Genomic DNA, 13,213 nt, shown 5'->3' with positions numbered 1-13,213 from the left:
GTCGCTCTCCCACTGATCATGGAGACTTGCTTTTCATTCCAATCTTCCCTACTCCCTACTTAGCCAAGAACATAGACTTGGCTGCTGTGGGAGGAATTTACCCTAACAAGGCATTTGTCAAAATCTACTTGGATGCAAGCAACAGCACAGGAACTGAGATCCAAGAACAAAAAGGGCAAAAAGACAGACTTTGCCCAATAAACTGTGTTAGTTGCTATTTTTTTTTTTTTTTTTTACTTACCTGACTTGGAAAAGGGAGCAAACATGTAATTTTTCCCGTTGGACAAATCTGAAGGTAATGGTACAGACTTGCAGACAAATTTGAAAATGTTATATGAGTAGTATCTGCTGATGGAGCAGCAGATGAAATTCAGTGTTGATAAGTGCATGGTAATATGCCTGAGGGAAATATGAAAGAAAGTTAGCTGCTACTTCTCATGTAAGTGATCCTGAAGCTACTGTTGGCTGTTCTCTGAAAATTTCAACTCAGTGTTCAGTATCAGAGAGATTAACAAAATATTAACTAACTATATATACTATACTTAATAAGAATTATAATTATATTATTAATATTATTATATATTAATTACTGTACAGTTTGCAAGCAGTTTCAATGCTGTGTGCAGTTCTTGTGGCCTTTATTTTCATCATTAAAAAAGACTTTAAAAGAAAGAAGAGATTTTCTATCAAAATTATTTCCTACTTTGGGCATGGGGAAGTTAGCATTTTGACTTATGAAAATAAATTAGGACTGGGACACTTTAGTAGAAAGAGCTAAAATAATGAATTAATGGAGCAAGTGGATAGTGATTATTTCTCATTATCCAAAAAATAAGTAATACCTAATAAAATTATCCAGCAACTGATAGCCTGTTTTAAGCACAAACATAGAAGTACTTTCGAGTATAATTAGATATGATAATTTATAATAGGAATATGTCTTGGGTATACATTTAGCTTGGCAATATTTAGTCATAAGCTGGCTTTGGAATGATAACCCATAGAAGATTTATATAGTATATGCCCCATTTCTTATATCATTAAATTAAACATCTACCACTGAGTACTGTCAGAAGAATTTGAAGAATTAAAAAATGCTCCAGGGTCTTGCAAGTACTGCTGCTGCTCTCCCACTGATCACACAATAGATACATTAGCTTAAAAAAAAAAAAAAAAAAAAAAAAACAATCCCAAAACCCAAAAAACCCTACACTCATGCCCTCTCCCTCCCACCCTCCAAGATAATTTCTTTATTTCTTCTCATTTAGTGTTAAATTCTTGGCATAATCCCACTTGAAAAATCAAATAAAAGAAATAGCATAAATTAGACCTATGGAAATGAAGTTAATAACTTGATGTGTATTTTTTGCAGTGATTGGCAGGTGGATTGATATTAAGCATTATTTTTTTCCCAAATTTTGTTACTTATACACTTGGTTTTGCTACTAACCCCAATCGGACCCAGGCTCCTAGCACATTTATATTTTCCAGGATCAGAATTTGCAGTGAAATCTATTTCAAAGAAAGAAGCAAAATCATGCAAATCTTTGATGCTTGCCACAGTTCCCCCTGCCAAAAGAAGAGAGAAATTCCATCAGCAAAGAGAAACTATCAAATAAGGAAAAAAAAAATCCTTACTGGTTAATAACTAGACCATTAACTGAAAGACCCCTGAAAAGTAACAAATTATCAGTCTTTTTTTCATTAAAGAAATAAGAAGAAGGATTCCTGAAAAAAGTGTGTTTTTGACACTACACACACCATTTTTCTAAAATTACAATGTAGTTTACTTTTGAAACCATAAAATTATATTAAGAATGGTAAATTTCATATGTAAATATGAAGCTGGTATGAAACATCAAAGCAATAACTCTGTTGTGATGCACAAAATGGCCAGAAAATGTAGTGAATGTCAATTGATAAATTAGAGAAAGAAACCATGGCTTTGTGTCAGGTTTTGCAAATCTTTGTTTTCATAAACAATGTACAGCTTCTATTAAAATGGGTGTATGTCTTTCCAATTACATCAACAGACACTGAATTAAGACTCAGGTCTGGAGGTTTTAAATATGTCATAAGTCAGAGGAGGAATACATTTGTGACTTCTGTGACATAGTTTCACATCTAATCTGTAAGTATTGCTCTGTAGGAGTCTATAATGATATAAATAAAATTGAGAAGTCTATATACATATAAATATATTACAGATACAAATAAAAGTGAGGAATAATCCAGGTAGGAATCCATAAGAATGCTGTATTATCATTATATCAAATGAATATATATTTTTCACAGCTATTTATCACAACTTTTTTTTTTTTGATAACTGCTAGAATTTCTGTATCAAGGAATTCTATGAAGAACATCTATCTAAGACATTCTATGAAGAAAAGATCACTGCAAACATAAGCATACCCTCTAACTTTATATGTTGGAATAAAAATGGCTTCCTAGGCAACATTTCTTTTTCTAGATGAAAATTAACCTTTTTTATGTCATATTTTCCCTCCCTCCTATATCTAAATGATCAAATAATATGAAACTTGCATTTTCCTAATTTATTTAGGAAATTTCTTCATTTAGGGAAAAGTTGACTGTTAACAAAAAAAATTAAAAAAAGAGAGAGGAAGAAAAATAGGAGAGTGCATAAGAGAGAGAGAATGAGAGAGAGAGAGACAGAAAGCAGGTCTTTGAATGAAACAAAATGGGTAAGTTTCAGAGATAACTAGTTTATGCTATGTGGCTGCTAAGGAAGCAGTGGGGATTTAGAGATTCAGAGGAAGAAGAGAAGGATACCATAGTGCAGTTAGGTTTAGTAAGCTATATAATCTACTTAAAAATTTGATTAGAAATTCTATTGTATCTGGACAGTAGGCAGACTTCTTTGTAAAGAAGAAGGAAAGCAATGGGTTCTTAAACTTTCATGTGACAGCACTCCCATTGTTGTCTCTTTTTATTAATGACATGGAGGCAACCACGATAAGTCTAAAAGGGCAGAGCACTGATTGGCTTAAGTGAACTTCCTATCTATAAAACCCCTATAGTCTCCTTGTCTGCTGGATTTCTATAGCAACAACTGAAGGGCAGCAGCACATTGATGAAAAAAGTAGCAAAACCCTCTCCTGCAGGTGTAATTTGTTCTTACCTTAACTCTAGTTCTTTCAAAGATCACTCTTTTGCTATTGGATGTCAAACAGTGTTTGCTTCAGAGAGGTGAGTAAAGCAGTCATGCCTACAGTCCTGACATAACGTCCACTCCAGAACACATACACAGATAAATGAATATCTATATTCAATGTATGCATTTTGTAAATACATCTTGTACCTTGTTACTTATTTATTGTAATGTCCTCAGATACTGGGCATTACCTATACCTATAGTGTTAACCTATGACCTATAAATGAGGTAAATTTAAAGGATGATATTAAATTATTTTTCTCAAATTGTCATCTGGCTTTTCTATAAGAAGCGCTTGAGATTATGTGTTATGAAAATGTTTTAGAATAATGTGATTCTAATGTAATATCTGTAAGAAAGTTGTTTAAAGGAATCTGTGAAATCTGTAAAATGTGAAACAATTTCAGTACTTCATATATTAGTCCATTTTTCTGTACTAACTCAACATAGTAATGTCTACACAGTCTCAGATTGTTTTTTAATTATGCATATGACTACTGACATTTGTCTTTCCATTTCACACTGTAGACAAAACTGCATTCTGCAAGTTGCCTTAAGTGCTTATTTGCCATTAACATTGAAGATTATAAGTATGCTGTACTTTAAACTTACTTCAAATTATTACTTTGCAAATGATGTATTGCAAAATATTTAAAATATTTTTTTATTTTATAACAAAAAATAAATTTATATTATTTGCTCCCCAAACCGAGAAGCAACACTCTGTAAATAACATAAAGAGAAGTTCAAGGTCATAGGCTAAACATAATTTTATTCTAGCCTTGCATGTGCAGTAAACATATCTATGTAATGCACATTGATGTCATCAACATCATAACAACCGATGCTGAAACATTTTGATACAAGAAAGAGAAAGAAGGTGCTATAATTATTTGGCTTCCCAACAATTTCAATTTTTCCCGCAGCTTATTGCAATACATTCATTTCTTCCCTCTAAATTATATTTTATTCCAAGAGCACAGAAGATGATTACATCATTTATGCCATAATGTGTTACTGTTATCATCGGATTCTAACAGATTTTAACTTTCTGTGTTCATATCAGAGAAAGATTGTGAATTGACTGTGAAGTCCTTGAAATGATGACCTGAATCCGACATACCTTAAAGTGGTTCTTGTACTTTTTAACATAAATTCATATAAATTTCCACTAAATTAAATTGCTTAAGAAATACAGGAACATTATGTTTTACTCCTGCATAGCATCCTATGTTCATCAAGCTTCTGTAAATCAGAAGCAATTTTGCTTGATTATGCTTAGGGACAGAATTTCAAAAATCAAGAGAGGTGAAGATGGAGGAGAGCTTTTGAGTTACTTTATTATATTTTATTCTAGATGGGTTTTATCCATTATATCCACTGGATATTTCTTTCAGTACTGAGAATTTTAATTTTCCTTCCCCTCCAAATACCTGAAGAAATTACTAGATAATTTATTGCTGACTGCTGGGCACCACAAATTTTAGACTTGTAGTCCAAAGTAAATTAGGTAGACAGTACAATAATCCAAAAGTAAAATACATTTCAAGAGGAAAAACTGAATTGCTTCTTTAATTAATTATCAAAAGTTTTAATGAGCATAAGGTCTAGTAACTCTGAACTCTGCTCTACATTTCAGAGATGGCTCCTAAGAAGAGAAGGCTCTTAATTACAGCACATTTTTTACTTCTTCAGCATATCTATATTCTGCTGCATGAATTCATTGAAAGAAGATGCAATTGACTTCAGACAGTATATAATATTTCCTTTCATTTCAGCAGACATTCATAGCTATGGAAATTACAGACCAGAGAAGACAGAAAAGACATGATCAAAACATATCCTAAGCCCTGAGGTCTTCAGTGTTTGGAAAGTAGCATAAACTTCTGTCTAGTCATACTAAAAAATATCAGCATAGAATTCCAGATCAGCTCTGTGCCTCAGAAAAGATATGATTTAATAGCTTTTATGGAACACTCTTCAATATTCATGTTCAGACCAGCAAAGCTATTTGCAGCATCATGGACGCTTGAACACATAAAGAAAAATGGTACAAGGAGATAAAACTGAAATAATACTATTCCAACTCATCAAAGTATCATTATAGGAAGAAAGGACAAACAGCTCAAATAGATAACTATGAGGCACAGCAGTGCACTTTTCCTTGCTGAATATTTGACCAGAGGTGATTAGAAAAAGTGTGTCAGGGACAGGAGAGAGAATCTGGAGAAATATCTGCAGTAGAAAATGTTTCCATTTGTGGTGGGTTGACCTTGGCTGGACACCAAGTGCCCACCAACACACGCTATCACTTCTCCCTTTAACTGGATAGGGGAGAGAAAATATGATGAAAGGCTTGAGATAACACAGGGAGAGATAATTCAGCAAGTACCATCACAGGCAAAACAGACTCCACTTGGAGAAATTAACTTATTGCCAATCAGAAGTCGAGTAGGATAATGAAAAATTAATCCAAATCTTAAACCACCTTCTTTGCACCCATCCCTTATTTTTGGGCTCTGCCTGCCTTCCTTTTCCACCTCTCTAGGTTGCATTTACTGTTAAATAAAAGCCATACTATTGGCTTAGGCAAATGGTCTTGTTTGCACCTTAATTGCAGCACCTTAATTGCAGAGACATCTCCTATAATCGAATCATAACTGTTTGTCATATCCATGAAATCAGAGGACAGAATCAAGTGGTGCTTTTTAGTCTGCAGTTATTGAACCAGTATTGCTTATATGAAAAACATAATTAAAGTGCTAATTACAATTCTAAAGGAACAAAAAATATGTTAATAATGATGCAGTAGAAATTGACATGCTCTAAGTTCCTAAATAGAAGCATCATGTTTATAGCTTTCTTTAACAATGTGACATAGAAAGCAAAGATGAATTACATAAAATATAGTATTAACAATTCTTGTCTTGAAGAAAATGGGAGTCATAAAACATTTTGGAAGTGATGAAATGCAGTAAACTGAAACAAGATGAGATTGAAACAGAAAAGGTTTCCTATATTTTCTTTCCAGAGAAGTAGAATTTGTGAAAATTAATTCCTTGTGTTCTCGTGGTTTTAGAAGGCTACATAGAACAAGATTAAGGCATAGTTAGCACATAGAAAAGTAGAGAAACTAGAAGGAAAACGTTCATCTGTACATTGTGAGGTAATCATAGCAACACAAATCCCCAAACCAGTATGATATATGATGATAAGTACTGGGTGTGTCCTCCCTCTTCTGGGTGAAAAATTCAGAAGGGCAACTGCAGTGAGGCTGAGAATTATCTTAAAATTGTAGTAATACAAAAGAAGATCACTAAGAGAATTCTCAAACTTTAAAGAAAATAGTTAATGATAAATGGCATACATAGGAAACTGGGAAGTATTTGGAGAAGTCAGAGTGACAGTGAGGAAGAAGCATCCAATAATTTATGAAGTTACGGAATTTTTTCATCTTATAGGGAGTTTAGATCATGTTACTTAAAGGATCTAACCTGCCTTATCATGGGAAAGTTGATCTGGAGTTTATACTAAATATCTTTGGAAGTCAACAAAATAATGTAAAGGTTTATTTTAAAAAGAAAGGTGATATTCTAGCTGCTTTTGTTTCAAGGGTAAAGCATAGTTTTGTCTGTCTTTGCTTATGACAAATGGCAACAAATGGGGACTTACATTGGGTCTAGAAGACATACTAAAGAAGAGTTAACTTCATTTTAGGAGAGTCTTTTTCTGAGGAACTAATCAAACCAGTTTGCATCATTTTAGAGCCTGCATTTAACAGGATGGTTGATATTTCTTTCACATGATGAAACAAGCTTACCTGGAGTGTGCTCCAGGATGAAGAGAAATGAAAGCAGGAGCAATGGGAGGACATAGGTGGTAGACCCAAAGGAATTTGAAGTCTGTTGGAAATATCTTGGGGAACAATGCTAATCCTTTCATAATAAAAAAGAAATAATTAAAGTGGATTTGTAATAGCAAGATACCTACTGGAAACAGTATTTATAGTCATTCAAATTAATTCTTGCATTGTATTCTTTCAAAACACAAGAGACTGCAAGTTAGGCTAGTGATGAAACCTGAGTTCAGAGAAATCTTAGTCTCCTCCACTTTCTCAGGGGACATCAAACAAAAGTCTCTGTCTACATTTGGAGAATAAGGAAAACTGAGCACTTTTTGGCATCTAGCCAACCTCTGCTAGGTGTTAAATATATTACAATTGAGCTTTGAGGACAAGCGACATGACTGAACATTCAAAGTAGAGCAAAAGGAGAAAGGTTCAGCTGTGCTCTCTTAAAGACCTTGGCCTGTGGTGCCCACAGGATGGGTGAGAAGTCCTCTTATTCCTAACTTCTGCATAATGCTTTGAATTGAAGAGTGCAAGGATGTTGCATCGCGATTTGGGGTTTAGGTTAGGGGTTCTGATCTGTTAGCTAGCCGTATTCTGTGTACCACCACGCACCCCCTGTGTCTGTTCCCCTTCCCCCCCCCTCACCCCGGCAGCTGTTCACTCCGGGTCCCTGACTATTGGAGCTTGCGCTGTGACTCCTGTGACCACTCCCCGTCCTGTCTGTACAGTTCAGTGCCCCTCACTCTGAATTCCCATCCCCTGTTCACCCCACAGCCCGGGGTCTGCCCCGGTCGTGTCCCTGTTGGGCACCGTTGTTCACGTCATCGCCACAGCGCCTGCCTCCATTGGGCGGGAGAGCCCCTGCTCTCCTCGTCCCGCCCCTGATATAATCCCACGCCTCGGAGTGCCTGTCGCTGTTTTTCCTCACGCGCAAGCTGGGAGTGGGTCGTGGTGCCTCAGCGCAGCTTCCCATGACAATAAAGGACTTTCTGCCTTCCACGCGTGGAGAATTCGGATGTTCCTTCACTCTTTACTGGTGTCTCTCACTCATAGTGGTGAGGAATCTGCTGGCACCCCACCCGGACTGTGGCACGGAGCCGAGTGCGGCGGTTCCAGGTCCCGGAGGGAGGCAGGTCCTGCTCTAGGTGCCGGAGCTGCTCGGGGGCCGGGAAAACACAGCGAGATGCCGCACAAGCAAGTGAGTGTAGAACATTTTACCTCTGATAAAGAAATCAATGAGCAATTTAATAAATGTTTTTCATGTGATGTGTCTGCCTCCTGGGGTTGTCACAGAATAGCTTTTTTGAAAAAAAAAAAAAAAAGGATAGATCTCACTGAACTTGAAAACCATCCTGTAAATCTCTTTTTTCAAGTACTTCAGATAAATAAGCCAACACACCACTGGTTGTTGCAATTTATCACTGATGAGTTTGTGTCTCAATAGGAATAGGAAAAAGAAGTCCATGTAATATTGTTAAAATAAGCTAGTCCTTCAAAATCATAACACTGTTTTAAACATCAGAAAATGAATGTTGCTCTCCAGGTTTAGGTATAGCAGTGTGGAACCATAAATATATTAACTTGTTGATGAAGCATTGTTCTGCAACTGTGTTGGCCCATCCTGTCTCCTTCCTTTTCTAACATGATCTTTTCTCCAAATCACAGAAGTATATTTTCCTCCTGCTATGAAACAAATGAAAAGTAAGGATATAAGAAGATAGAGATTGCAGTCACCAGGCACAGGGCTTGCTCAGAGAAGTGTACTGACCAGCTACAATTTACAACCAGACACTTTTGTACCCCATTCTGTTTCTTCCTCCTTTGCTTCCTTCTACTCCCCCTTCTCAAGCATATTGTCTCTTTAGTTGAAACAGTCCAAACAGCAATCTGAACCCTCAGGTTCTCATCTTTCCCATTTTCAAAGTCATGGTTTTCTTGCAGTTTTGTGATCAAAAAGATCCATTCACGCCCTTAAATTTGTGTGCCTGAAAAATGTTTCCTGTGGAAAGGAACTCTGCAGAGAAGGACTTGGGGGTCTTGGAGGAAAACAAGTCATGACTCATTGCCCATGAGTCAGTAGTGCACCCTTGTGGCCAAGAACGCCAAGAGAATCCTAGGGTGGATTATGAAAAGCATTCCCAGATGTTTGAAGGATGTCATCCTGTTCCTCTAGTTAGCCCTAGTGAGGCCACATCTGGAGTGCTGTGTCCAATTCTGTGATCCTCAGTACCAGAGAGAGATGGAGGTCCTAGAATAGGTCCTATAGATAGCAATAAAGATTATCAACAGATTGAGCAACTCTTTTATGAGGAAAGGATGTGGGAACTGGACCTGTTCATCATCGAGAAAGACGTCTGAGAGGAGACCTCATCAATGTCTATCAGTATCTGAAGGGAGGGTGCCAAGAAAGTGGAGCCAGGCTGTTCTTGGTGGTGCTGAGCAACAGGACAGGAGGCAATGGGCAGAAATTGACATACAAGAACTTCAATCTGAATATGATGAAGAACTTCATTACTGTGTAAGTGACCTTGCAATGGAACAGATTTCCCAGAGAGGCTGTGGAGTCTTCCTTTACTGGAAATATTAAAGAACTGTGCTCTAGGATGACCCTGCCTGAGAAGGGAGGTTGGGCCAGGTGGACCACTGTGGTTCCTTTCAACCTGACCCATTCCGTGATTCTGTGAGGCAAGGCCACACCAGCGTAGTGCAGGGCAGGGCCATCATCTTGCTTGACTGGCTGGAGATTCTGTGTGTGATGCACCCCAGGACACAGCCGGCCCTTTTGGCTGCTGAGGAACACTATAGACACATCATCAGCAATCTCCCAGGTATCTTTCCATGGGGCTGTTCTCCAGCTGCTTGTACCACAACTTGTATATATTTGTATATATTTCCAGAGAATCAAGCATTTGTTGCAGCTGTATGTAGCTTATCTGTGAAACAGAATTCTGGAGGAACTCAGATGATGAATCTGAAATCAAATGTACAATTAGAATATAATTGCTTTCAGTGCATTTAATCAGGGAACTCATATCTCTCATATAGAATATGAAGAACACGTGTAATAAAATTCCTGATATCAAATTTGAAAGATTAAAACCAAGCAGATTTCTCTTTCATTTTTTCTCTCCAAAGTTTCATATAATTTCAACTAGAAAAATAAACTCTAGATGTATCAGTTTAATTACTATACTCATTATTCAGTGCAACTATATTATTCAATTAAATTGAAATTAAAACTAAATTGACATTACAATCTGAATAAACTACTGCAGGATAATATTGTATATCATATACACTGCAGGATAAGTAATATTGTATCTGTGCTACACTTCTGCTGCATTTCATTTAGAATTCTCATGAAAATATAATTAAATCGGTATTAGTAACTTACTTTAGTTTTAGGTTAATCATATTTTAATGGAAACCCAAGAAGAAACAGGAAAATCACAATTAAGTCAGCATTTTATTTGCAGGTCTAAAGGCAAGTCCTTAGAGTCAGGGTTTCTTCAAAGACTACGCTTTCCATGTGTCTTGCCTGTTATAATGAAAATGAAGAAGGTAAGTAATGTATACAAGGACAAGCTTTAGATGTTTGTTGATCGTTTGGAATACTCTCATGTCTCATTACCAGATTATTGCAAAGCAAACTGCTGCTCAGTGTAATATCAAAATCTGATATAAAAAGATATCCAAATGGTTGTTGGGATGTCTTCAGCTTTATGGAATATAACTTCTGTCATTATTCCCTGTTCAGAGGGCTTATTTCTTCATCGTTAGCATTATAGGAAAGTATTAATATACATATATATGTGTGTATATAGATACATATATAGTAATACATCAAATCTCGAGGTTTACATTTGACACAAGGCAGTGCACATAAGGCCATACATTGACACTGCGCTTCTTATTTATAATCAGCCTGACATACAGGTTATTTTACAGTTATGAATCAAACATTAAACACATGTTTTGCTGGAAATTGTGTTGAAAATATTTAAGCTAAATTTTAAAAAAGGATATATGATTTTGTTTAAAACCAGTTTTATTAAGGAAAGCTAACTTAAAATGTATTGTTAATGTTTGAGGGTGAAGATTATAGAGTTTTTATGGGGTTATAAGGTGTTGCATCACGGTTTGGGGTTTAGATTAGAGGTTCTGATCTGTTAGCTAGCTGTGTTCTGTGTACCCCCGCGCACCCCCTGTGTCTGCTCCCCCCCGCGGCTGTTCACTCCGGGTCCCTGGCTGTTAGAGCCACTCCTGTGACCACTCCCCGTCCTGCCCGGAGGATTCCGTGCTTCTCACTCCGAATTCCCATCCCCCGTCCACCCCAGAGCCCGGGGTCCGCCCCGGCCATGTCCCCGTTGGGTGCCGTGGTCCATGTCATCGCCACGGCGCCTGCCTCCATTGGGCGGGAGGGCCCCTGCTCTCCTCTCTCTCTCCCCGATATAATCCTGCGCCTCAGAGTGCCTGAGGCCGTGTTTCCTCACGCACAGGCTGGGAGCAGGACGTGGTGCCACAGTGCAGCTCTCCGCAGCAATAAAGGACTTTCAGACTTGCAGGCGTGGGGAAATGCGGACGTTCCTTCACTCTTTAGTGGTTTCTCTCGCTCGCAGTGGCGAGAATCCGCTGGCACCCCCGCCCGGACTGCGGCATGGAGCTGAGCCCAGAAACACGCGGCAGTCCTGGGTCCCGGAGGGAGGCGGCACTGCTCTAGGTGCTGGAGCTGCCCGGGGGCCGGGAAAACACAGAGAGAAGCCGTGATATAGTATTTCCATTATGGCACAATTATCTCCAAAATTAATTTCTGTGGAGGACCACATGCAACAATTGGAGTGGTACAGCTGTGAGGGAGCAACTGACTTGTTCTACCTAATATATATATATTAGGTAGATTTCATATAACTAAAAAGATTCTATAACTGTTCAAGAATACGTCCAGTGGTCTTCTTCATGTATGGAGGTGATGAACAACCAATCTTCAAAACTAATTTTTATAACTTCTTTCAATGAAAACTTCATGTTTAACGGAATGCATTCAATTTAATATATTGTAGTTTTTGTTTAAATTTCTGAGAAGAAAAATAGTTGTACCTTAGGCTGGCAAATTACTCCAACAGTAAATGTTACAAGACAAAAAAACTAATATACAACGTTTTTTATACTAGCAGAAAAAACAAACTGCTGAACTGATGGACTTCTCTGAAGAACTGTTGTTTGCCACATGCAAAAGTTCAATTTTCCTTTCCTTTATGAGGCATTTTCTTAACCTTCTGAGACTTAAGAAGCAGGCAGGTCTTCAGAAAGCTGGGACTATGGATTTATTGCCATGAACCCCAGAGTCTCTTTTAAGAAAATCCCACCATTTCTTTTTTTATCTGATCATTTAAGTGATCTTTGATGAAAATGCAGAGTATGCAAGAAAAAAAAATGTAGTGCAAACATAAAAAACCAGAAAGCATGCCAGGCAGCATTTATTATCAAAGAAAAGAAAACATGAATGCAAGATAATAACTACTGAAAGTGTATGATCTGTGTTTTTAAAAATACCTTACAATACTAAACTAGAACAGCATTGATAACATCTTCCACTATTAATGAGCATGCAGCTCAGAAAAATTTCCTATTGTTGCTTTTAAATACAGATTTTAAAAAAAAAATGTCTAGCAGACACTTTTGAATATCTGAAGGAGAACGTTACTCTAGGGAGTTATATGTGGGATGGATGGATATATATGGATCCTTTCCACAAGGAAGGGATTACCCTCTTAGCTACAAATGTAACTTTAAGAAACAGTTTCTTCTCTTACACAGCAAAATAATTTAAAGACAAATACATCTGAAACCCCCTGTCTCAAGCTTAAGTGCCTGATTTAATACTAAATCTATTCAGTCAAAACTTCCCTTGTCCCTACTGTTGGTAACCAGTACTTTTTTTTTGTACTTGTATAGCAGCTGTTTTTCTGATGACTAAGAGGAAATAAAACCTTTTCTCTCAAAGCAGTTGTCAATAACATTTCACTGAGCCACTGGTAACATAATTCTTACAATTGTTCTTATAATCATTGGCAATTCTTAATGAATGACAGAACAATTATTTAAATAAAACTGCTGAATACTTTAGTTGAGTGTTAGAAAATCTCAGTTACAGAAAGCATTTCCTTGGAAAATATGCCGTCACT

This window comes from Anomalospiza imberbis, chromosome 2, assembly GCF_031753505.1.
Source record: "Anomalospiza imberbis isolate Cuckoo-Finch-1a 21T00152 chromosome 2, ASM3175350v1, whole genome shotgun sequence".
Classification (NCBI taxonomy): Eukaryota; Metazoa; Chordata; class Aves; order Passeriformes; family Viduidae; genus Anomalospiza; species Anomalospiza imberbis.
Note: the sequence above shows the minus strand (reverse complement) of the source record.